Here is a 25,133-nt window from a genome sequence, read left to right as displayed (position 1 = left end):
ATTTCAGTGATTTACTACGGACTAAAATGATGTTTTACAATAACTCATCATTTAGTAAATTTCCCGTAATCCGAGGCTTTCAGATTACGTGAAATAAATCCCTAAACCCCTTTTAGTCAGTGGAACACTGATATTAGTACTTAAGTATTTTATTTGGTTATCACCACTGTTATTAAAATATATAATTCAACTGAAATTTATTCTCATTCATCATGGTTATATATTTGTAATTTTCCATATATATGGCACAGGTAACATTTCTACAAATAAGTAATAGATCAAAAGAGGTAGATTTATTTATTATATTTGAATTCATCATTACTTATTAAAACTCTCAGTATGTCTTCTTACAAACTGTCTAACCACCTTTAAACTTGATATTTCACAATTCAAGAATTGTGGCTTTTTATCTAATTCCCTATCATAAATCATTCATGAATTATATATTCATGAATCCCTACACCTTATGTAACAAACAGTATTATAAGTGTGCCACAGCTGAAAACTCTGACCTAATAGAAAAATTTAATTTTTTTTTTGAAATAAGGGTATCAATATTAAGCAAAATTGCCCATTTTTACCTTAGCTAGTTTTTCTTTTTTTACCCAGTGTTATTTATTTAGTTGACCATTATAATTTTATTTCCATTCATATAACCTTCTGACTTTATAAAAGAGATGAAGCTGTGTTTTCAAACACCACTGCCTATAATATTAGATTATCACATCAAATATGGTGATTTAGTGGGGTACTTAATGCTGTTCGATAATATACAAGGTAAAAAATAAACAAAATAAATTTTCTGTTTATACTTCAGGATGACCACAAAGTCAGAGGAGTTACTTCCATAAGATGCCCTCCCACAATGCACAGATATATACTTTTAAAATTGCATTATTCAGTTCACCAAGCATTGGCTTTAATGAGATGAAAGCATTTTCATAATTCCCCATCAGAAATTTAGTAAATGTCTTCTTGTTCATTGTCAAGGGAGAATTATTAGCCTATTTAAATTAAGACGTTTAAAACATTCAAGTTGAATGTGGCACCGAAAGACTTCATTATAATGCATTTGTAAATTTAACCCCCCCCCCCTCTCTCTCTCTCTCTCTCTCTCTCTCTCTCTCTCTCTCTCTCTCTCTCTCTCTCTCTCTCTCTCTCTCTCTCTCTCTCTCTCTCTCTCTCTCTCTCTCTCTCTCTCTCTCTCTCTCTGTGTGTGTGTGTGTGTGTGTGTGTGTGTGTGTGTCAGCGTTTCCCAAACTTTTTTAGTCACGGAACACTTTATCTCACAACATATTTATGGAACACTTTTCATCTCACAATATATTTATGGAACACTTACCAAACACAATTTTAGCAGGAGCCAAAGAACTGTTTGCTAATATTTTGTTACATATGACACACTGTGCATCAGGAACCTCTATTTCTAACACATGTAATGCCAAAATTCAAATAACTGTCATTATACTTTCGTTTTTGTTGAAGTTGATAGCCTAAACAAATTTAAAGCTCAACTGGACAGGTATTTCGAACGAACGGAGGGGTGAAATGGGAGTGGGTTTTTTTTTTTTTTTTTTTTTTTTTGGCTGATGCTGAATAAGCTTGCTTTCTTGCATCGTATGCCTCTACTAATGCTAATACTAATGCTAATGTTTTAGTCTTTTATTAGTCGGGTCCTGTTTTTCACTTCGGATTTTTGGGGACAAAAGGCTGCAATTGTTCATCCTCTTTAAAGTGTGACAATATTGTGTTCGTTTTCATTAACCACAGTTGAAGTACTTGCTTCTCATTTTAAAGTTCCTTTTTTCAACCACAAATCCGTGGTCATTTTTTTTAATAATAATATTTTGAAATACAATTATCAAAAAAAATTATAAGAGGAAGTGATTTTAGTTGATATTGGTTCGCTTCCTCCTCTCCTTCAAACCGTGCACACCAGGCTAAATCGCATAATTACTTAACAAGTAACGGCAGAATTACTTAACAAGTACAGGTCACTGTTGAACAAAAGCCGAGAATTAGGGTTGAATTTGAAAGTGTCTGCAATTCTGCCCAGACACGATAGGAGGGAGTATATGATGAGAGCCTTGTCGATCAATTCGGCCCTGGAAAGATTGTGCAAGGCTCAAGGGGTAGAATTTTTTTCAGCCTGGACTGTACTTGTTAACAGGAGAGATTGCTTCTACAGGGATGGGATACACTTAAATAGAAAGGGTGCAAGAATATTTGCTGATGCTATCGAGGCAGTGTTAGGTGGGTCGGAAAACTGCTAGCTTGGGGGGAGACAAAGACCAATAGATTGACAGTAGCCACTGGCAGAGGTGAAAGAGATTCTTGCACTGCTTCTATTAGAATGAGCAGAAGCCTGAAAAACAAGATGCATGGTATTTCAGAGACTGCTGAGAGCCATTGCGGTACAAGTAAACACATGGGTTGTGTTAGGGTAGCTAAGAATAGAAACAGGTGCAGGTATACTTGCGTGTACACCAATGCTAGGAGTTTAGTAAATAAATTTGATGAATTTGAGGTATTGCTCAAAACATCAAAGGCAGATATTGTTGGGATATCAGAGACGTGGTGTCACACAGATATAAGAGATGCAGAAATGCAATTTTGGGAGTACGTCTACAGAAAGGATAGACAGGATAGGAAGGGGGGAGGGGTTATGCTATTAGTTAAGAAACACATAAAAACCAAGGAAGTGAAGCCAGTCGACATCGCTGGACAGTGCAGTGTTGAGTCAGTTTGGTGTGACATAAGCATTGGGAGATCAAAATTGAGAGTAGGAGTGTGCTATAGGCCTAATGACTCTGATGAGTATAATAAGGAACTGTACAGGGAAATAGAGTGGGCCAGTAAATCAGAGAGTCTTATAATGGGAGATTTTAATTTCCCAGATATTGACTGGAATTTGGGGGCTGGTTACTCACACACTAGCAGGGCTTTTGTGGATTTATTGGATGATTGTTTTCTACATCAGCATGTTCGGGAGGCAACTAGAGGGAGTAATACTCTTGATTTGATTATCAGCAGTGATTCTTCATGCATTAAGAATCTGCAGATAAATGAACCACTAGGTGGCAGTGATCACAGTGTGCTGAAGTGGGATTTACTGAAAGAGGTAACTACCATTAGGGGTAAAGGGAAGGGTTATTGCTTCCGTAAAGGCGACTACGATGGACTGAGACAGTATTTAAATTCTATACAGTGGGACCAACTGATGATGTTACCAACAGCAAATTCAAAATGGGAAGCATTCAAAGAACTTATCTTGGAAGCTACTAGGCTTTACATACCAACTAAGAAATATTGTTCAAGGTTTAGGCCAAAATGGATGTCAGATGAACTAATGAGGCATATGGCAGAGAAGAAAAATGCATGGGATACTTACAAATTAACACATGACACAGAAGCCTATGATAGATACAAGTTGATATGCAACCAAGTTACAAAGGAGGTTAGGCAGATTACGAGAAATCCTTGGCAAGGGATGCAAAGAAAAACAGCAAAGAGTTCTTTACTTATGTAAACTCTAGAAGGAAGGGGATGAATCAGATTGGTCCACTTGATATTGATGGGTCAACTGTTGATGATCCTGCTCAGGTAGCGAACAAACTAAATGAATATTTTGCATCGACATTCACACATGAGGAGTTATTCAGCAAGGGGAATGCCAGAGGTGTATTCAACTCTAGCAGTAAGCTACAGAATCTTGAAATAACTGGGAGTAAAGTGGAGGAGAAACTGTTGAAGATAAACACAAGAAAGGCACCCGGGGTGGATGGGATCTATCCAGTTATATTAAAGGAGGCAGCAAAGGAAGTAAGCAAACCCTTAGCCATAATTATGAGAGCTTCCTTGGACTCAGGGGAGGTACCCATAGACTGGAAATGTGCAAATGTGACCCCAATTCACAAAGGAAGATCAAAGGCTGACACAAGTAATTATAGACCTGTGAGCTTAACTTCTGTTCCAGGAAAATTAATGGAGGCACTGGTTAAAGAAGCACTGCAGGATCATTTAGACAAGACTTCAGTTATAGCTCAGACAGCATGGTTTTGTTAAGGGGAAGTCTTGCCTGACCAACTTGATTGGATACTATGATGCAGTCACAAAAGAACTGGATGCAGGGAATAACTTTGATATTATATACTTGGATCTTAGAAAGGCTTTTGATACTGTTGCACATGGAAGACTGCTACACAAATTGGAGCATTGTGACATTGGAGGCAAATTGCTGCTATGGATAAAGGGGTGGTTGAGGGGGAGAAGACAGAGAGTGGTAATCAATGGACACTGCTCATCGTGGACTAATGTTATTAGTGGAATCCCTCAGGGCTCAGTGTTGGGTCCTTTATTGTTTTCTGTATTTATAAATTATTGTTTTTCTAAAACTTTTGATTTAAATTTAGTAGTATAACATTATTTTGTGATTTTCTGATTAATTTGGTGTATTTATTCTTTACTCGGCCTTGTAATTGCATAAAAGTATCGGTAAAGGTTTCCACGTGTTTCAACTCCGCTAACCGTTCGTAATTTTCCCGCCTTTGTGATACGATATACCGTACTAGATAGCGTTAGTTGAACTTCGTTAGCAGTTAAATTGTACGTTTAAATAAATACATATAACGACTTAGATTACAAACGTAATATAATTAATTTTATTTAACATAATTAATTATACATATAACCACTTAGGTTACGTAACATAAATAATTAGTAAAAACAAATAATTAATACATAACTTGATACGAAAGTTATATAAAGGGATTTCGCAGATAACACTCGTTACTGAAACGTAAATATTTCGTAGATAACACTCGTTACTGAAACGTAAATATTCCGTAGATAACACTCGTTACTGAAACATAAATATAGCGTTATAACTGTGTTTGGATACAAGTTTAGGATTTAATTTTGTACAGAAATTGAAATTTTATTGAAAGTAAATCTAAATCATGACTCAAACCAGAGCAGCAAAGCAAAGGGCTCAAGCTAATGGGAATGCTGTGGCCCAGGGGAGAACTGAGGGGGGCAGTTGTCCTCTGAATCACAGCCTTGTAAGATGCACTATTTGCTTGATGTTTGCGGAGCAGTCAAGTATGGGACATGATACTGCCATGGGGGATGTCTTTGTGTGTGTGCGATGCAAGGAGTGTAAGGAGATAAGGCGACAACTCAGCGTTGTTATGGGCCTATATGAGAGCTTGAAGGATAGGGTGGATGCCCTCGAAGGATTACAAGTGAGGGGCCCATCAAGCTCTCAGCTGCCCACACCAATGCCAGAGCTTGCACTTGGTCATCGCGGAACACAGCGGCAACCCCCAAGGCAGAATGCGCTGGTCCCAAAGGAACTAGTAGTTGTTGGTGACTCTATTGTCAGGGAAACGGGAAACATGCTTTGTAAAAAGGATAGGTGGAATAGGACCAGGGTATGTCTGCCAGGGGCAAAAGTTGATGACGTTGTAGAGCGGATATCATCTTTTAAGGGCACAAAAGGTGATATAGTTGTACACGTTGGCACTAATGACATTAAGAGTAGGAGACCGGCGGAATTACTTGACAAGTACAGGTCACTGATGAAAAAAAGCCGTGAATTAGGGTTGAAATTGAAAGTGTCTGCAATTCTGCCCAGACACGATAGGAGGGAGTATATGATGAGAGCCCTGTCGATCAATTCAGCCCTGGAAAGATTGTGCAAGGCTCAAGGGGTAGAATTTTTTTCAGCCTGGTCTGTACTTGTTGACAGGAGAGACTGCTTCTACAGGGATGGGATACACTTAAATAGAAAGGGTGCAAGAATGTTTGCTGATGCTATCGAGGCAATGTTAGGTGGGTCGGAAAACTGCTAGATTGGGGGGATACAAGGACTAATAGATTAACAGTAGCCACTGGCAGAGGTGAAAGTGATTCTTGCACTGCTTCTATTGGAATGAGCCGCAGCCTGGAAAATAAGATGCAGGATATTTCAGAGACTGCTGGGAATCATTGGGGTACAAGTAAACACATGGGTTGTGTTAGGGTAGCTAAGAAAAAGAACAGGTGCATGTATACTTGTGTGTACACCAATGCTAGGAGTTTAGTAAATAAATTTGATGAATTTGAGGTATTGCTCAAAACATCAAAGGCAGATATTGTGGGGATTTCAGAGACGTGGTGTCACACAGATATAAGAAATGCAGAACTGGAATTTGGGGAGTACAATGTGTACAGAAAGGATAGACAGGATAGGAAGGGAGGAGGGGTTATGCTATTAATTAAGAAACACATAAAATCCAAGGAAGTGAAGCCAGTCGACATCGCTGGACAGTGCAGTGTCGAGTCAGTTTGGTGTGACATAAGCATTGGGAGATCAAAATTGAGAGTAGGAGTGTGCTATAGGCCTAATGACTCTGATGAGTATAATAAGAAACTGTTCGGAGAAATAGAGTGGGCCAGTAAATCAGAGAGTCTTATAATGGGGGATTTTAATTTCCCAGATATTGACTGGAATTTGGGGGCTGGTCACTCACACAGTAGCAAGGCTTTTGTGGATTTATTGGATGATTGTTTTCTACATCAGCATGTTCGGGAGGCAACTAGAGGGAGTAATACTCTTGATTTGATTATCAGTAGTGATTCTTCATGCATTAAGAATCTGCAGATAAATGAACCACTTGGTGGCAGTGATCACAGTGTGCTGAAGTGGGAGTTACTCAAAGAGGTAACTACCATTAGGGGTAAAGGGAAGGGGTATTGCTTTCGTAAAGGCGACTACAATGGACTGAGACAGTATTTAAATTCTATACAGTGGGATCAACTGATGATATTGCCAACAGCAAATTCAAAATGGGAAGCATTCAAAGAACATATCGTGGAAGCTACTAGGCTTTACATACCAACTAAGAAATATTGTTCAAGGTTTAGGCCTAAATGGTTGTCAGATGAACTAATGAGGCATATGGCAGAGAAGAAAAATGCATGGGATACATACAAATTAACACGTGACACGGATGCCTATGATAGATACAAGTTGATCTGTAACCAAGTTACAAAGGAGGTTAGGCAGGCGAAGGCAGATTACGAGAGATCCTTGGCAAGGGATGCGAAGAAAAACAGCAAAGAGTTCTTTACTTATGTAAACTCTAGAAGGAAGGGGATGAATCAGATTGGTCCACTTGAGATCGATGGGTCAACTGTTGATGACCCTGCTCGGGTAGCTAACAAACTAAATGAATATTTTGCATCGACATTCACACATGAGGAGTTATTCAGCGAGGGGAATGCCAGAGGTGTATTCAACTCTAGCAGTAAGCTAGAGAATCTTGTAATAACTGAGAGCAAAGTGGAGGAGAAATTGTTGAAGATAAACACAAGAAAGGCACCTGGGATGGATGGGATCTATCCAGTTATATTAAAGGAGGCAGCAAAGGAGGTAAGCAAACCCTTAGCCATAATTATGAGAGCTTCCTTGGACTCAGGGGAGGTACCCATTGACTGGAGATGTGCAAATGTGACCCCAATTCACAAAGGGGGATCAAAGGCTGACACAAGTAATTATAGACCTGTGAGTTTAACTTCTGTTCCCGGAAAATTAATGGAGGCACTGGTGAAAGAAGCACTGCAGGATCATCTAGACAAGACTTCAGTTATAGCTAGGACACAGCATGGTTTTGTTAAGGGGAAGTCGTGCCTGACCAATTTGATTGGATACTATGATGCAGTCACAAAAGAACTGGATGCAGGGAATAACTTTGATATTATATACTTGGATCTTAGAAAGGCTTTTGATACTGTTGCACATGGAAGACTGCTGCACAAATTGGAGCAGTGTGGCATTGGAGGCAAGTTGCTGCTATGGATAAAGGGGTGGTTGAGGGGGAGAAGACAGAGAGTGGTAATCAATGGACACTGCTCATCGTGGACTAATGTTATTAGTGGAGTCCCTCAGGGTTCAGTATTGGGGCCTTTATTGTTTTCTGTATTTATAAATGATATTGATGATGGTATATCAGGCTAATGTCCAAGTTTGCAGACGATACGAAGGTTGGCAGGGTTGTCAAGGACACTACTGACACTATGCTGCTGCAACAGGATTTGGAAAGGTTGAGCAGATGGGCTTCGAGGTGGCAAATGAAGTTTAACATTGACAAATGTAAAGTACTACATATGGGAAACAGCAACCCCAGAGCAACGTATCAACTCTGTGGTACTACACTGACAGTGGTAGAGAATGAAAGGGACCTGGGGGTGGTGGTGCAGGCAGATATGAAGTTCTCTGAGCAGTGCAGACGAGCTGCAAGAGTAGCTCATGGTGTATTGTCAATGATATATAGGAATTTTTCTAGCAGGGATAAGGAGGTGATTATTCCCTTGTATAAGGCAATGGTCAGGCCACACCTAGAGTACTGTATACAGGCCTGGAGGCCTCATTTCAGGAAGGATGTAGAGCTGCTGGAACGAGTACAGAGAAGGGCAACAAGATTGGTGAATGGAACAAAGGGGTGCTCTTACGAAGAAAGGCTTAAGTTTTGCAAATTACAGTGTCTGGAAACTAGGCACCAGCGGGGTGATCTGATAGAGGTGTACAAAGCCTTGAATGGTTTGAGCATGCTCAATGCTGATGGGATTCTTCCTCTAGCTCAGAAAAATCACCTGAGAGGGCATAAATTCAAATTGAGGAAAGACAGATGTAGGATAGATGTGCGGAAATTTGCCTTTAGCCAGCGGGTGGTTGGTGGGTGGAACAGACTTCCATCCCTTGTCGTGGAAGTTGATAGCCTAAATAAGTTTAAGGCTCAGCTGGACAGGTATTTCGAACGAACAGAGGGGTGAAGTGGAAGTGGTTATTTTTATTTATTTATGTTACTTTTTTTTTTTTTTTTTTTTTGGCTGATGCTGCATAAGCTTGCTTTCTTGCATCAAATGCCTCTACTAATGCTAATGCTAAAAAATGATATTGATGATGGTATATCAAGCTTAATGTCCAAGTTTGCAGATGATACAAAGGTTGGCAGGGTTGTCAAGGACACTACTGACACTATGCTGCTGCAACAGGATCTGGAAAGGTTGAGCAGATGGGCTGAGAGGTGGCAAATGAAGTTTAACATTGACAAATGTAAAGTACTACACATGGGAAAAAGCAACCCCAGAGCAACGTATCAACTCTGTGGTACTACACTGACAGTGGTAGAGAATGAAAGGGACTTGGGGGTGATTGTGCAGGCAGATATGAAGTTCTCTGAGCAGTGCAGACGGGCTGCAAGAGTAGCTCATGGAGTATTGTCAATGATATACAGGAATTTTTCCAGCAGGGATAAGGAGGTGATTATTCCATTGTATAAGGCAATGGTCAGGCCACACCTAGAGTACTGTATACAGGTCTGGAGGCCTCATTTCAAGAAGGATGTAGAGCTGCTGGAACGAGTACAGAGAAGGGCAACAAGATTGGTGAATGGAACAAAGGGGTGCTCTTACGAAGAAAGGCTTAAGTTTTGCAAATTACAGTGTCTGGAGACTAGGCACCAGCGAGGTGATCTGATAGAGGTGTATAAAGCCTTGAATGGTTTAAGCATGCTCAATGCTGATGGGATTCTTCCTCTAGCTCAGGAAAATCACCTGAGAGGGCATAAATTCAAATTGAGGAAAGACAGATGTAGGATAGACGTGCGGAAATTTGCCTTTAGCCAGCGGGTGGTTGGTTGGTGGAACAGACTGCCATCCCTTGTGGTGGAGGTTGATAGCCTAAATAAGTTTAAGGCTCAGCTGGACATGTATTTTGAACGAACAGAGGGGTGAAGTGGAAGTGGGTTTTTTTTTTTTTTTTTTTGGCTGATGCTGCATAAGCTTGCTTTCTTGCATCAAATGCCTCTACTAATGCTAATGCATACAAATAGCATATTAGATCACTACATTGCTACTTTTTTTCGTAGATGTCATTACTCCTACGCACACTTCTCTTTGCAAAACCAAAATAAAGTGTTCCATGGTCTATTTCATTATTAGTCTATACTAGTATATCAATAACCGGGGGGAGAGTGAAAAATTACAATGATACATAAGTGGTGGGGTACACTACAAATTTGCAAAATTTTATTTAATTATTAATTACAATTTTTCATGGAACACTTGTTCACATCTTTCGGAACACAGTTTGGGAAATGCTGCTCTATGCTATTTAAAACTTGAATACTTATCCCTGTTCTAAACTTCTCTTTCTAATTCTAGTTGCATTATCCATGCTTCACTGTACATTTAATTCTGTGAACTGTTTCTAGTCTTAAAAGATTTATTCCGGAGGACTGCCCAGATGAATCTTCTGAACTGATTAACGTAATTTTTTTTCTTAACATTGGCACACTCCTCCTAAATTTTATGCCTTCACAATCGCATCTTCATTTTGCCAAAAACACTAATGAAATGCAATAATTTTACCAAGGGTGATGGTGAATAATCACAAATTCCAGCATCCTGCAAGGGAGGTTAGTCTGCAAGCACATTTCACTCATAATACATAATTTTATTTTAACCAAAAAAATATAGAAAAACTCCATGTTCAAAGTTGAATTTGCAACTCTATACTAATCAATAGTACACAGACACTAAATTCATTTATCCAAGCAGGGCATTATAAAACTACATCACTACATTGGTTAAAACCACTGAGATCTACTATCACACCATAATTCTGAAGCAAACCAACGTGTGAAACCCTTGCAAGTTCTCCAAAAGATCATATGACTTAATCAATTATATAATTTTGTAATTAAATTCTAGTTAATATCATAAATTCAATTCCATGTCAAGACCTTTCAAATGACATATTATACATTTCTGTAAATGCAAACCCCAAGGACAAGACAATGAATTGGCCTGATGTAACTGAGTATTCAGGAGCGTGAGAGTGCAGTAGCACATGCTCTCTGAGTGGACTGGTGTTCAAGCCCATGACTACTAAACAATTAACATTTGAAATGATGATTTATTGTGAACTCCACTGATCTGGTGGTCATGAAGAAATATAAACAAGAATATCTATATTCAAGAGAAGTTTTAATAACAAACTTATTATTATCCAAGGCTTAACCAGGCAGTAGTATCATCCAGTTTTGTAACACAAATAACATTGCATAGTCCAAGATGCCAAACTTTAACCTCAATATTTGAAAAAAAAAAAAAAAAAAAAAAAGTGGTTGTGTTTTAAATTGTGCTTATATTAACACTAATTGTTGATCTTTTACTGGTAGACTGCAATAGTTAAGTTTATTATAATAATTCAAAATTTTGCATTGCAAATACTGTTTTTTGTCCACTAGAAGTACTCATTCAAAGCAAAAAGTTTATTAAACTTGCTTACTATTTGAAAAATATGTTGGTATCAAAATATAGCATTCAATGTTAAATGTTTCTAGTTTCATGTTTGCATTAAACATTTAATAGAAACATGAAACTATTAAGCATCACCAAATATATCTCAAACAGTCAATGCTTTTAATATTTAGACAAAACACCTCCAATTCCACTTGGTTTATTGCATTAAATAAGATGAAAAGAAATAGACTGAAACCCATTCCCCCCTGAAGGTGCACCTTTAGGTGGGAGACTGTCATTCCTTTAAAACATTTCATTCATTAGCACCAAGTCAGAAGATGTAACAATTTTTAAAGACAGTTTTTAAATTCTGTACAGTGGGATAAGCTGACGATGTTACCAACAGTAAATTCTAAGTGGGAAGCATTCAAGGAATTAATTGTGGATGCTACTAAAAGTTATATACCTATTAAGAAATATTGTTCAAGGCCTAAATGGTTGTCAAATGAACTAATGAGACTTGTGACAGAGAAGAAAAATGCATGGGATGCATATAAATTATCAAGCGACTCAGAAGCCTATGGCAGATATAAGCTAGTCTGTAATCAGGTCACAAAGGAGGTTAGGCAGGCGAAGGCGGATTACGAGAAATCTTTGGCAAAACATGCTAAGTAAAACAGCAAGGATGTCTTTACTTATATAAACTCTAAAAGAAAGGGGATGAATCTGATTGGTCCACTTGATATCGATGGTTCGACTGTTGATCCTGCTCAGATAGCAAACAAACTGAATGAGTATTTTGCATCTACATTCACACATGAGGAGTTATTAACGTTTGAAAATGGCAGAAGGTTATCAAATTGCAGCAGGGTGCTTAATGATTTTGTAATAACTGAGAGCAAAGTGGAGGAGAAATTGGTGAAGTTAAAGATAAGAAAGGCACCTGGGGTGGATGGGATCTATCCAATTATATTAAAGGAGGCGGCAAAGCAACTAAGCAAACACTTAGCCATAATTATGAGAGCATCCTTGGACTCGAGGCAGGTCCCCACGGACTGGAGATGCACAAATGTATCCCCAATTCACAAAGGGGGATCGAAGGGTGACATGAGTAATTACAGACCAGTTAGTTTAACTTCTGTTCTGGGAAAAAAATAATGGAGTCACTGGTTAAAGATGCATTGCAGGATCACCTAGACAAGAGTGCAGCAATAATTCAGACACAGCATGGGTTTGTTAAGGGAAAGTCTTGTCTGACAAATTTGATTGGTTATTATGATGTGGTCACAAAGGAACGGGATGCGAAAAATAATTTTGATATCATATACTTGGATTTCAGGAAAGCTTTTGACACTGTTGCGCATGGAAGACTACTGTACAAATTGGAGCAGAATGGTATTAAGGGTAAGTTGCTACAATGGATAAAAGGATGGTTAAGTGGGAGAAGACAGAGGGTGGTAATCAATGGGTGCTGCTCTTCGTGGACTAATGTTATTAGTGGAGTCCCACAGGGTTCGGTGTTGGGTCCACTGTTGTTTTGTGTATTTATCAATGATATTGATGAAGGTATATCAGGCTTAATATCAGGCTTATTTATCAATGATATATTTTTTTTTTTTTTTTATGTAAACCCCAAACACGAGCGGTATTAGAACTTATAGTACTTAGTACTGTGCTTGGGTTGGAGGTTGAGAAGACAAAAGAAGATATTTGTTGACTTTGGACTTAACTTCTGTAGACTGTAATTTTCAGGAAATACGTATGAAGGAAGGTTGTTCCAGAAAACGGCAGTTGAATGAATAAACGAGGAAGATGAAAAGTTGGTTCTGTGAGTTTAAAATTGGACAGTAAATGGATGTTGGCTAGTGGCGGCACACGTTCAGACTGTTTTGAAAGAGAGCGGGAATTATAGAAGCCAATTCAGAAGAACAGTGCCCATGGAAGTATCTGTAGAAGAGGCATGCAGCAAAAACAGTATGTCTATGAGACAGCGAGTGCAGAAATTTTTTAAAGATGAATCATTAATTATCCTAACTGCCCTCTTCTGAATGGAATCAGGAAGCCTGAGAGAGGTTTGGGGGCACCACCCCAGATGTGAGAACAATATTCCATGGCGGGGCGGATTTGCGATTTATACAGAGTGAGCAGCTGTTTGGAAGAAAAGTAATGCCGAGAGCGAAAGAGAAAACCAAGTTTTTTAGATGCAGAGGAAGCAATATTTGTAATGTACTTGTGCCAAGAGAGATTAGAAGTCAGGGTAATCCCAAAAGAGATATCATTTTGCCTAGAAATCGGAGTGTCACTAAAGATAAGCATAGGGGCAGAAGAATCCTTTTTGTGAGATATACGACAAGACTGAGTTTTAGAAGGGTTGAATTAACTAAGTTGTCTTTGCCCCACTGGAGAATTACCTGAAGATCAGCATTTAAGGAATTGGTAGCAGATTTTCGAGAAGTTGAAGCTGATTGAGCAGGACAAGGTTTCTCAAAATGGAAAGTGGAATGCAATGTGCTGTCATCGGCAAAACTATGGATAGGATTTCCAGTCAATGGAAGAAGGTCATTAATACACAAAAGGAAAAGAGTGGGGGGAAAGAACTAAACCTTGGAGGTCACCGGCATTAGTGGAGAAGTTAGAAGACAGAGAGCAATCTACCATCACCCTCAGTGAGCGATCAGAGAGAAAATTGGATAACCAATTACTAAAAATAGCTGGCAAACTATAAGATGGAAGCTTGTTTAGAAGACCTTTATGCCAAACACGATCGAAAGCCTTTGAGATGTCAAGAGCAACTACTTGTGTTTCACCGAATCGTTCCATTGAATTAGTCCATAAATGGGTAACATAAGCCAGAATATCACCAGTGGATTGACACTGACGGAATCCATACTGGCGATCGTTGATCAGACGGAAGGTTTCTAGGTGGTTTAAGAGTTGGCGGTTAAATGATTTCTCCATTACTTTACAAAGAGTGGAAGTAATTGCAATGGGACGATAATTGTATAGGAGGGATTTTCACTCTTTTTAGGAACTGGCTGGATATGAGCAAATTTCCAAGCAGAAGGAAAAACACCTTTGGAATTAGAAAGTGAAAAAAGGCGGCAAAGAATAGGAGTAAGTTCAGGAGCACAGGTTTTGAGAACAAGTGGAGAAATACCATCGGGGCCTGGAGCTTTCTTAGCATCAAGATTCGTCAAAATCCTTCTGACATCCTTTTGACGGAAGACCACAGTGGGCATTGAATGGAGCGTGTTGGGAATGGTGGGAGGTGTTTTACCAAGATCATTAATACATGAGTTGGAAGAAAAATGGGATGCTAGCAGGTCAGCTTTATCCTTAGCTGAAGTGACAACAGAACCATCTGGTTTGGATAGTGGTGGGAGCACAGCTGGGCAAAAGTTGCGACCAATAGCTTTGGCAAAAGACCAAAATTCTCAGCTACCATTAGGGCAAGAAGCAAGTTTTTTACTCTTAGCCTGTTCACTCTAGTTTGGATTGATTAACAACTGCTTTACAATTGTTGCGAGCTTTGGTGTACGCAGAAAATGAATCTGGAGAATTAGAAACAAGCCAATTACGATATGCAACATTCTTCTCTTGAACAGCCTTAGCACATTTATTGGAAAACCAAGGTTTAGATAAAGGACGAGATTTTAAAGTGGAGTGTGGGATAAAGGATTCCATTCCTGCAAGAATAATTTCACTGACACGATTTGAGCAAACGTTGACATCAGAAGTTTTGAAACAGTAATCCGACCAAGGAAAAGAACAAAAGAAGCTTCGCAGGTCATCCCATTTTGTAATGCCAAACAACACGAGGTTCGGAATAGCCATGAGATAAAGGTTCCATTGGAGAAGAGACAATCACCAAGTTGTGATCTGAAGTGACTAAAGGACCTCTCACTTCGACCGTGTACTTAGAAGGGTTGTCTGTGAGAAAAAGATCAAGCGTATTGGCCGTATGATGGATTATCCGATATTCTTGTAGGTAAATGAACAATCTGTGCAAGGTCATTACTAATTGCAAAAGCCTCAGCATCTCGACCAGCTGGGTCGGTGTGACTAGAAAACAGAAGCCAGCTGGAGTTGTGAACATTAAAATCACCAAGGAAAATTACCTCACTGTTAGGAAAGTTGGACTAGAGAAAGTCAAGTTGCAAAGAGAGTAAGTCAAAGAGGTCCAAGTGATTAGTGGGGTTGGGAGAACGGTAGGGACAACAGATGAATTTGACACAATGAGGTAGAGAGATTTTAAGCCAGAGAAGATCAAAGAGAGAAGATTCCAAATTGCCAAGTCTCTGACAGGGAATATCAGAACAGACATATGCACAAGTACCACCTTGGAGACGAAAGGAATCATACAACGAATATTTTGGGCATCTGAGATGAGCAGTAGTTGAATCAACCGATAACTGAGATTCTGTCAGAAAAAGTACATGGGGTTTGGCAGACTGCAAGTGGAAATGGATATCGTTGAGATTAGAATTGAGACCACGTATATTTGTGAAATGAACTAGGAAGTGCTTGGGAGGTTTAGATCTTTTTGCAGATAAGCTTGCTCTATTAGTTTGACAATTCATGGTGTATTCAATAGTAAGAAAAAGTGGGTGGGACATGCTGTATGAAGTAATGAAATTTTTGGATATGGCATACACATGGTAAGAATATACCCAGATCCTTGATATAACGTGGCCTCGACAATGCTCCCCGCATACACACTACTCGTACTCCCTCCAATCACTATCTGGCAGAGTAGAGGTAGCAAGATTATACACTAGCTGATATGGAAGCCTCCTAGAAAGTTACCAATAGGTTCGGTCCGGTGTACTAACTAGCGGCCGGCCTGTGAATACTGTTTTAGAGCTGTACCCTCAAAATGTAAGGAATATTGGATTTCACCACGATGTTCATCATAACCTCAAAAGTCATGCATATAATGAAAAGTACTGCATATGGGTAGAAGTAACCCCAGAGAAACGTACCAACTGTGTGGTACTATACTTAAGGTGGTAGAAAATGAAAAAGAACTGGGAGTAATTGTGCAGTCAGATATGAAGTTTTCTGAGCAATGCAGACAGGCTGTCAGGGCAGGTCATGGGGTTTTGTCAATGATATATAGGAATTTTGCTAGCAGGGAGAAGGAGGTGATTGTCCCTCTGTATAAGGCAATGGTCAGGCCACGCCTTGAGTACTGCGTACAGGTCTGGAGGCCTCATTTTAGGAAGGATGTAGATTTGCTTGAGCGTGTACAGAGAAGGGCAACAAGATTGGTGAAGGGATCCTGTTACCAAGAGAGGCTTAAGTTCTGCAAATTGCAGTGGCTAGGCACCTGCATGGTGATCTGATTGAGGTGTATAAGGCCTTGGATGGGTTGAGCACCCTGAATTCTGATGGGATCCTTCCACTTGTTCAGATTAGGAACTTAAGGGGCATAAATTCAAATTAAGAAAAGACAGATGTAGAATAGATGTGCGGAAATTTGCCGTTAGCCAACGGGTCGTTAATTGCTGGAACAAACTTCCATCTGTCGTTGTGGAAGTTGATAGATTAAATAAATTTAAGGAGGAACTGGACAGGCATTTGGAGGGAATGGTGCGATTTTTTTTTTTTTTTTGGCTGATGCTGCATAAGCTCATACACTTGCTTTCTTGCATCGCATGCCACTACTACTACTACTACTACTACAAGGAGCTTTGGAGTCTTCGGCTTCACACTCTCAGTGAAATAATTTAATTGACGAAAAGGGAGATTGGGTATGGCCATGAATAGGTGTCATTACCAATTTTATGGTTGAAAATAGCATTTTAGATTCCATGAGTTTGAAAATTCCATTGGCAATCTAATGCTGCCAAAGTTAAACTGGTAGAGACATTTAATTGCACAAAACTCTGGCATTATTTTGGAACAAATTTATACCATATTTAAGAAAACACCTTGAAGTTAACATTTTTCAATGGAAAATAATAAAAAATTACTATTATTTTGCCATACACACATAATAAACATTGTAAATGAGATATAACATAACATTATTCATCTCTATTTTTTTATGGCTCTTATAACGTGTAGCCAAGACTCTTGAAATGGTCAGAAACCAAAATCCTTACCTTTGCTTTCTGCCTACTGACTCACTAGTCATATTTTTTTTTTTTTAACAATGCTAACATTGTTAAAAAAAAAGAAAAAAAAAACTGTTTATATCTCAGCACGACCACTAAGAGGAGTTCAGAGCTAATCATTTTGACAATGAATACAATCGTTAACCATATTTTACAATTTTACATATTTTATTTTATCTTCCATTTAGTATTAGTGTTAGCAGTAAGAAATTATATAAAAAAACTGTGTGGTACTTGTCTATTAGTCTACCACCAGTGTAAGTCACAGGTAAGTCTAACCAGACCCAACTAAACCAGTGTATATTTATGTTAAATAAATATGCATACATTTCACTGGTTTAGTTGGATTGTTACTTATTTGTAAGTTACACAATGGCAGGAGAATAATAAACAAGTACCAAAAGCAAGCCTATAAGACATTAAAAAATAATAATAATAAATACATTTCCCACATCACTTGTTCATTCCCTCTAATAATTTGCCTACTTCTTCCTTGAATTTATTCAAACCCCACTTCCACAACAACACAAGGAAGTTTTCTCCAACATTCAACTACCTGCTAGGTGACAACAAACTTCCACACATCAATCCTGCCACCATCCTTTCTCATTTTAAATTTATGTCCCCATGTGTTGCTCAGCAAGAGGAAGGATGACATGAGCATTTAACTTATTCAATCAACTTAATTCAGATCTCCTCACAGGCGCCTAGTTTCCAGATGCTTCAATTTGCAGAACTGAAGCCTTTCTTGATAACAGTACCCCTTTCATTCACTCACTAATCACATTTTCCTTCTCTACCCCCAATTCCAAACAGAGCCACATCTTTCCTAAAATGAGGAAGCTAAGCGGTACTCAAAATGTAGCCAAAACCATTGACTTATACAATACAATAATTACTACCTTATTTCTGGCAGAACTGCTGTATATCATAGATAAAACCCAATTAACTGTCCTAGCAGCCTGTTTGCAAATTACCTCCTCTTCATTTTCCACTACCCCAGTGTGGTATCACAAAGTTGGTGTGTTATTCTTGGATACTGCTATCACATGCATGTCTATATTAAGCTTCATTGTCACTTCTCTACCCATTTGCCTAATTTTTCTAGATCTCATTGCAGTAGCACACCCTGATTACTTTCATTAATTACTCTGCCAACATTTGTATCATCTACAAACTTAGAGATTAAGTGTGATATGCATTCATCAATACTGAAAACAACTGCCTCAGTAAAAGAATGATCTGTATGAGGTCATTAGTAATTGCAAAATCTTCAGCATCTTGACCAACTGAGTCCATGTGACCAGAAAACTTAATCTAGCTAGAGTAGTTACAATAAAATCGCCAAGAATTTTCCTTGGTGATTTTTATGGAGGAACAGAAAAAAAAAATAATAATAAAAAAAAAGAATGGGGGGGGGAAGGAACAGAAAAAAAAAGAAAAGAAAAAAAGAAACGTAAAATGTAAAAAAAAAAAAAAAAAAAAAATAATAATAAATGTAAAAAAAAAAAGAAAAGAAAAATGTAAAAAAAAGAAAAAAACAGAATAAAAAGGGGAAAAAAATGTTAAGGAAAGAAAAGAAAAATAAATATAAAAAAAAAATTTCCTCTGTCACAAGGAAACCAGTCACTGGGATAGGAGACATAAGCCTACAGTGGAGAGACTGTGCATTGCAAACGGCAAATGTTCCCAAGATATTTACAATTCAGAGGGCAAAGCTGTTAAATTTTCTACATTTGTTCTGCAATGCATCATTGAACACTGTCTAGCTCAGTATGGCATGCTGGACAATGTTCAATTATGCACTGCTGGTATCAATAGGAAGAATGCCTCTTGATTCTGAGTCTACTTTTTAGGTCAATGTGCTTTTACCATTAGAAAGGATGTATGAGAGAATGTCAATTGCAGTGCAATGTGACCATGGCTATAAAGAGAAAAAGAAGCAGATATGGGCTTGCTTGACAAAGTTATGAAAATAAAGATTGGATAACAGCATCAAATGACAAAAAAAAATTTTTTTCTTCCAATTCTGCCTGCTTGGTTCAATCCTAATCTGCAATACACATTCTTTATTACTGGACATGGCTCATATTTTGCAAACCAAAATGCCTGGGGTGGGGGGGTGTCAGTAAGTGTACAATATCCATTTGTGGGACATAGGAGGACTGGGAACACATCTTGTTTAATTGTCATATGTATCAAGACCTGAGAGAAGGCCTAACTTCAGCTGTTGATGCCAAGGTGTGAGGCATGTCTTCTTGCATTGAAGGAACCGTTTTTAGCACTTCGATCCTTGCTTTAAAGGTTTTTCAAAGAATACATATACTTCTGCAATTGAAGCAGACCCAAGATGATCAGGCTAGAGAAAAATGACTGATATAGGTCTGATTACGTTAACAACTATGTTGCAAGGTAGAATACCTAAGTTGGCCTCTAGCTATCAGAACAGAAATCTTAACTGATTACAGTATGCATAGGATGTGCAGTACTGTTCTGATTAACAGTGGGTTACTTATCCTTAAATAACATCATTCCTGACATCTGGAAGGAGGAAAGTTATTATCGCCTAAGCATCTCTTTGTGGTGCTGAGTGTTGGATCATATGGATTGGGCAGCTCCTTGTGCTGTTCATCTCAGCATCTTCTTGCGATGCTAGGTACAGTTCTTGCCAGGATTGAGCAGGTTTTTTTGTGCTGTTCAATTCTGGACTGCCAAAATGTGCAGATGGACAGCAGTTCTTATCTTTGCGAAAGTGAGCCAGATGGATATTGGACATCGTTGCATACTTTTGAATGGCTGTACCTCATTTTCTGTATAATAGCGTAAATTGTATCTGTAATAATATATTGTATTATTGTAATTTACAGTGGGATGCCAGAAATTGGTAGGAATGCCTGGTACAATAAATAAATAAAATTTAAAAAAAGTTCCAAGTGATTGGTGGAATTGAGAGATTGATAAAGGTAACATTTGATGGAAGGGGGTAGACAGATTTTAAGCCAGAGATTGAAAAGAAAAGATTCCAAATTACTAAGACAGGGAATATCAGAGAAAGCATGTGTGCAAAAGTGAAAGGAATCACAGTGGGCAACTGATTGCCCACTGTGATTAGGGCAACTGAGACAAGCAGTCATCAAATCAACTGATAATTGAAATTCTGTCAGAAGAATGGGGCCTGGCAGATTATAAGTGAAATTGGTCATCACTGATATCAGAATTGAGATCTATTGGTCTATTAGTTTGACTATTCAAGATGTATTTGGTAGTAAAGAAAAGGCAGGGGGGCCCATATTGTATGGACTAATGAAATTTTTGGATAAATTTAATAAATTCAAGGAAGAACTAGACAAATTATTTGAGATAGATAGATAGATAATGTGGAAAGATTTTTTTTTTTTTTTTTTTTTGGCTTATGCTTCATAAGCTTGCTTGCTTACATTATTTGCCACTGTTCCAAATTGAGTAGCATGTGCCCTCAAAAAGAAATGGGAAGCTTAATTCAATATTACACATCACTGAAAATTGCATTCTTGTTAATACCACTTATTGATGATTCACTCACTTCCACTAAAACTATAAATTCATGAGTAACAACAAACTAATCATGGGAAGATAACAAAATAAAATGAATGATAATTTTGGTCAATTTTACTTATCACTGAAAATTATGATCTCATAATTGTCACTTAATAGGTGTTCTCATCTTTTCTCAAGATAAAACTGCAGTTACTGGACTGAATTCATTAGCATCGCAATTTGGTTTCCTATTTCAGCACTAACTTTTTTTCCCCCTCATTCAAAAGAAAAAAAATAATAAATTAATTAAAACCCCAATTTCTCAACACAATAAATATAGAAATGCCAAAATTCTAACTTACTACAATTGCATTTAAATATCATTTAGTATTAATAATTCAGCAAGTCAATCTTGTGGATTGCATTGCTGTGACAAATATACAGGATTCGAAATTTTAATTTACTGGACCAAAATAATAATAATAATAAAGCAAAATGAAAACACTAAAGCATTAAGGATTTTAGTCCTAAGCTGCGTTAGGACTAAAAACCATTACTAAAAATTTGTTCCATACTGTTTGAGTACTGTATTTATTTTTCTTCCAACTATATCTTTACTTCGAAGTTTCAATAACTGCAACGGTAGAGGAACACAACCAAAAAACCAACATAACTAGTAGACTACGGTGTATGAGTTGGTTATCAATTGGTATCGACTAACATCGGTTATTATTACTGGGAACGTCTACTGCACCTAAACTTTGTCACATGTCTGTATATATTTAATATTATGTCTGTGAAGTACCCAAATCAATAGATTAACCTCGCTAATTCGATACCTTATGGTAGTATTCTGAACATTTTCTACACAACAAGAAAGTAGTAACTTTTTTTTTTTTTTTTTTTAATAAAATCTTAAAGAAATGTCATAACATTGTCATAAAGTAGATTAGCGTACCTTTAAAATAATATCTTTGCTTTTCGGATTCGAGAGCTTCTAAGTAGATAAAAAAAAATTCCACAATTAAAAGGCTTAATGCAAGACTAGGAACACTTTCAACGGACATTTACTGCATCTTGATCATTTTCTACGCTGGCATTGCGTTCCGGTATTTCGGGCTGAAACGACGACTAGATCGTGATTGGTCAATATTTGTTTCGAAATAAAAATCAATGGACTTTTCCATGGTCCACTCCCTTGGATTGCTCCCGCGGAACGCTTACAACCAAGGTGGATTTTAGAAAGGTAGCCCAAATTTCTAGATCTAATGGAATAATCGACATCTAGCGGTTGGAGTAATCAATTAGTAAGCTTTACAAGGCAGGACTCTTCAAGGGGCTACGCCCCTCGAGTTTTTTTTTTTTTTTTTCTCATTCCTATAGCGTGTAAATTTGCAACCAGAAATTTTTTTTTCACAATTTTTAATAAGATGAAAACATAAAAGAAAAGTGGAAATAATTTCGTCATGAATATTTGATTAGCATATAAAATAAAATTACTTCAAAATTGGTTATCGGATAACAGTTTAATTTTTCGAGGAGACACACCATTTTTTATTTGCCGATTATTTTTTTTTTTGTCAAATGGGAAGGGCAGAGATGCAGAGCTGTCTCTTTAATCAGGCACGAGGAGTGGGCCTACGAGGTTTTTATGACCTATGAAAAAACAGGAGCCGAGAAAAAATAGAATTCAACGATTTTATTCCAGCATTAAAATTCTACAAACTAATTTTTGCCATCTATTAGCAAAATCTATAACAGCCTCATCAAAGTTCCTATTACGAGTAAGTTAGTGCTAGAATAAACGTGGAAATAAATTTTCAGTCCAAATTTTTAGAAACGCTTTCGAATATCTTAAAAAAAATAGATAGATTTAACAAGTGGAATTTTAATATGTTTGACATGATATACACTGTGCTGCCACTTTATTAGGTACACCTACCTAGTAGCGTGTTGAGCCTCCTTTAGTCTTCAAAACAGCCATTATTCGTCTAGGCATGGATTGAACAAGATGCTGAAAACGTGCAGGAATGGAGTACCATGTAGACATGAGTGTGTCACGCAGTTCTTTAAGATTCGACGGAGGTGTAGGCCTGCAGCCAACAGCCCTTTCCAGCTCATCCGAAAGATGTTCAATAGGATTGAGATCCGTGGACTGAATGGACCACTGCAGCAAAGAAAAGTCATTATCATGTTCCTGGAACCATTCCATGGTGATTCGGGTTTTGTGCACAGGCGCATAATCCTGCTGGAAGTAACCATCTGACTGAGGATAAACTGCCAATATGAACGGATTCACTTGTTCAGCAACGATGTTTAGGTACGATATGGCATTCAGACGTGAATCTATCAGTATCAATGGGCCCAAGAAAACATTCCCCACACCATAACACTGCCCCCACCACCTTGCACAGTAGTCGTCAGACATGACGGGTGCATGGATTCATGTTGTTTTCGCCAAATTCTGAGCCTTCCATCAACATGATACACCAGGAACTTCGACTCATCAGACCAAGCAACAGTTTTCCAATCCTCGATAGTCCAGTGCTGGTGTTGCTGTGCCCACAGGAGGCGTGCTCTCTTGTTCTTCATTGATAACAAAGGTACGCCATGTGGCGGTCGGCTGTTGTAGCCCATTCGCGACAAAGTGCGACTAGTGGTCCGTTGCGATATTTTGTTCTGCGCATCAAGATTGTATTCTGACGTGATGCGCGACATTGTGGCCCGTCTGTTTGCTTGCACAATTCTAGTCATCCTCCTCTGACCTCTCTCTCAGCAACAAGCGATTTTCTTCCACAGGAATGCCGTTGAAAGGATGTTTTCTGTTCGTTGCACCATTCTCGATACACCCTTGAAACTGAGATGCGTGAAAAGTTCAGGAGAACTGCCATTTCGGAGATGCTTTGTCCAGCACGTCTTGCACCTGCTACCATGCCACATTTGAAGTCCGTTAGATAACTCCTTTTCCCCATTCTTACTACGGTTTGTATGCTTAACTGATACCAGAAAGGTTATTCTGCTGCATTTATATCCACAACTGTGGCCATGTGACGCAATGTTGCGGGACAAACTATTTGTGTGCACAGCAGGGATGTACCTAATAAAGTGGCAGTACAGTGTAGTTAGGCCTCAGAATAAAACTTACCTAGGACCTCTGTGCAATCCTCACGGGTAGCACAGTTGGTATAATCACCCTCCTTCCCACACCCGCTGGAAAAGACCTCACTTCGATCCTGTCAATGAAGCCTGGAATTTTTATGAGCCTTTTCACAATATAGCTGAGTTAGTCGGATTCAGGCGGGGGTAGCGAAAAAAAAAACCCGCGGAAAAGACCTCAATTCCAATTATATCAACGATGCAAAGAATTTTATAGACTTTTTCATGAACGTCTACAAAAATTTCTTTCTTTTTCATGGCAGAGTTAGTTGGTCGCAAGAGAGGATAACATGTTTTTTCCTCCTGGACACTGAGTTTTTCTTCTAAGAAAACAGGGAAATCGACTACAGAGAGACGCAATTTACAGACCTAATATATCAGGCGGAATATAATCAAAGTTGCTGATGCGCCTAAAATTACCAAAAACAACTTAGAGAAAGAGCTGAAGGAAAGCTGGCACCATGTATTGCAGGAATGTCTCCTTTAAATTGACTTCAGATGAACCTCCTTAATACTTCCTCACTCAAAACAGAACATAATCTCATTCCCTCCACAGAGCATACAGATCCTTCTTTACCTTTGCCAATGACCTGTTCAACGGCGTACTAATCTGAATAGACAAATACATCAACCTCTTGTAACTACCACTACAGCCTCCTAGTCCTCTGACATGTCTTATCTGCAACTCTTCAACTTCTTGTTATGGGCCTTGAGCATGTTGAGTCTCCCACTTTAGCTCATGACCTCGTTTTGGTAGTGAACCTGACACAAGAGCGGGCCCGGAAACTCATGCTAACAGAGCCCGTTCAAGCTACAGACGTGGGCAGCTACTCATCGGCTGGTCATCTCTGGCGAGAAAATAAATTCAATATTGCTTAAAGGAACGCTGAAGCTAATTAGACCACCAGTCGTTAAAATAGACAATATTTCAGTAAGGCTCTGTCCAGAAGTCAAGTATTTGGGAATATTTATTGATATGAAGCTCACCTTTTACCCTCATCCAAAGTACTTGGCCGACAAGATTAAGAAGTACTCTGCTATGATAACCCGAAT

The 25,133-nt window shown here is 38.4% G+C and overlaps 1 protein-coding gene across 1 annotated transcript in view; it reads right to left on the bottom strand.

Moving 5' to 3' along the window:
- Positions 1-22,195, bottom strand: part of LOC150089017 (uncharacterized) — a 153,371-nt gene extending 131,176 nt beyond the window's left edge. Inside the window, exon 1 of the mRNA XM_090371005.1 lies at positions 21,883-22,195. The gene's annotated coding sequence lies outside the window, so the exon portion shown is untranslated. The remainder of the gene's footprint in view (positions 1-21,882) is intronic.
- Between the last annotated feature and the right edge of the window lie 2,938 nt (positions 22,196-25,133).

This window comes from Mastigoproctus giganteus, chromosome 3 (genome assembly GCF_048544385.1).
Source record: "Mastigoproctus giganteus isolate SK-2022 chromosome 3, ASM4854438v1, whole genome shotgun sequence".
NCBI lineage: Eukaryota > Metazoa > Arthropoda > Arachnida > Uropygi > Thelyphonidae > Mastigoproctus > Mastigoproctus giganteus.
The sequence above is the reverse complement of the archived record's forward strand: the minus strand, read 5'-3'. Positions and strand labels throughout refer to the sequence as shown.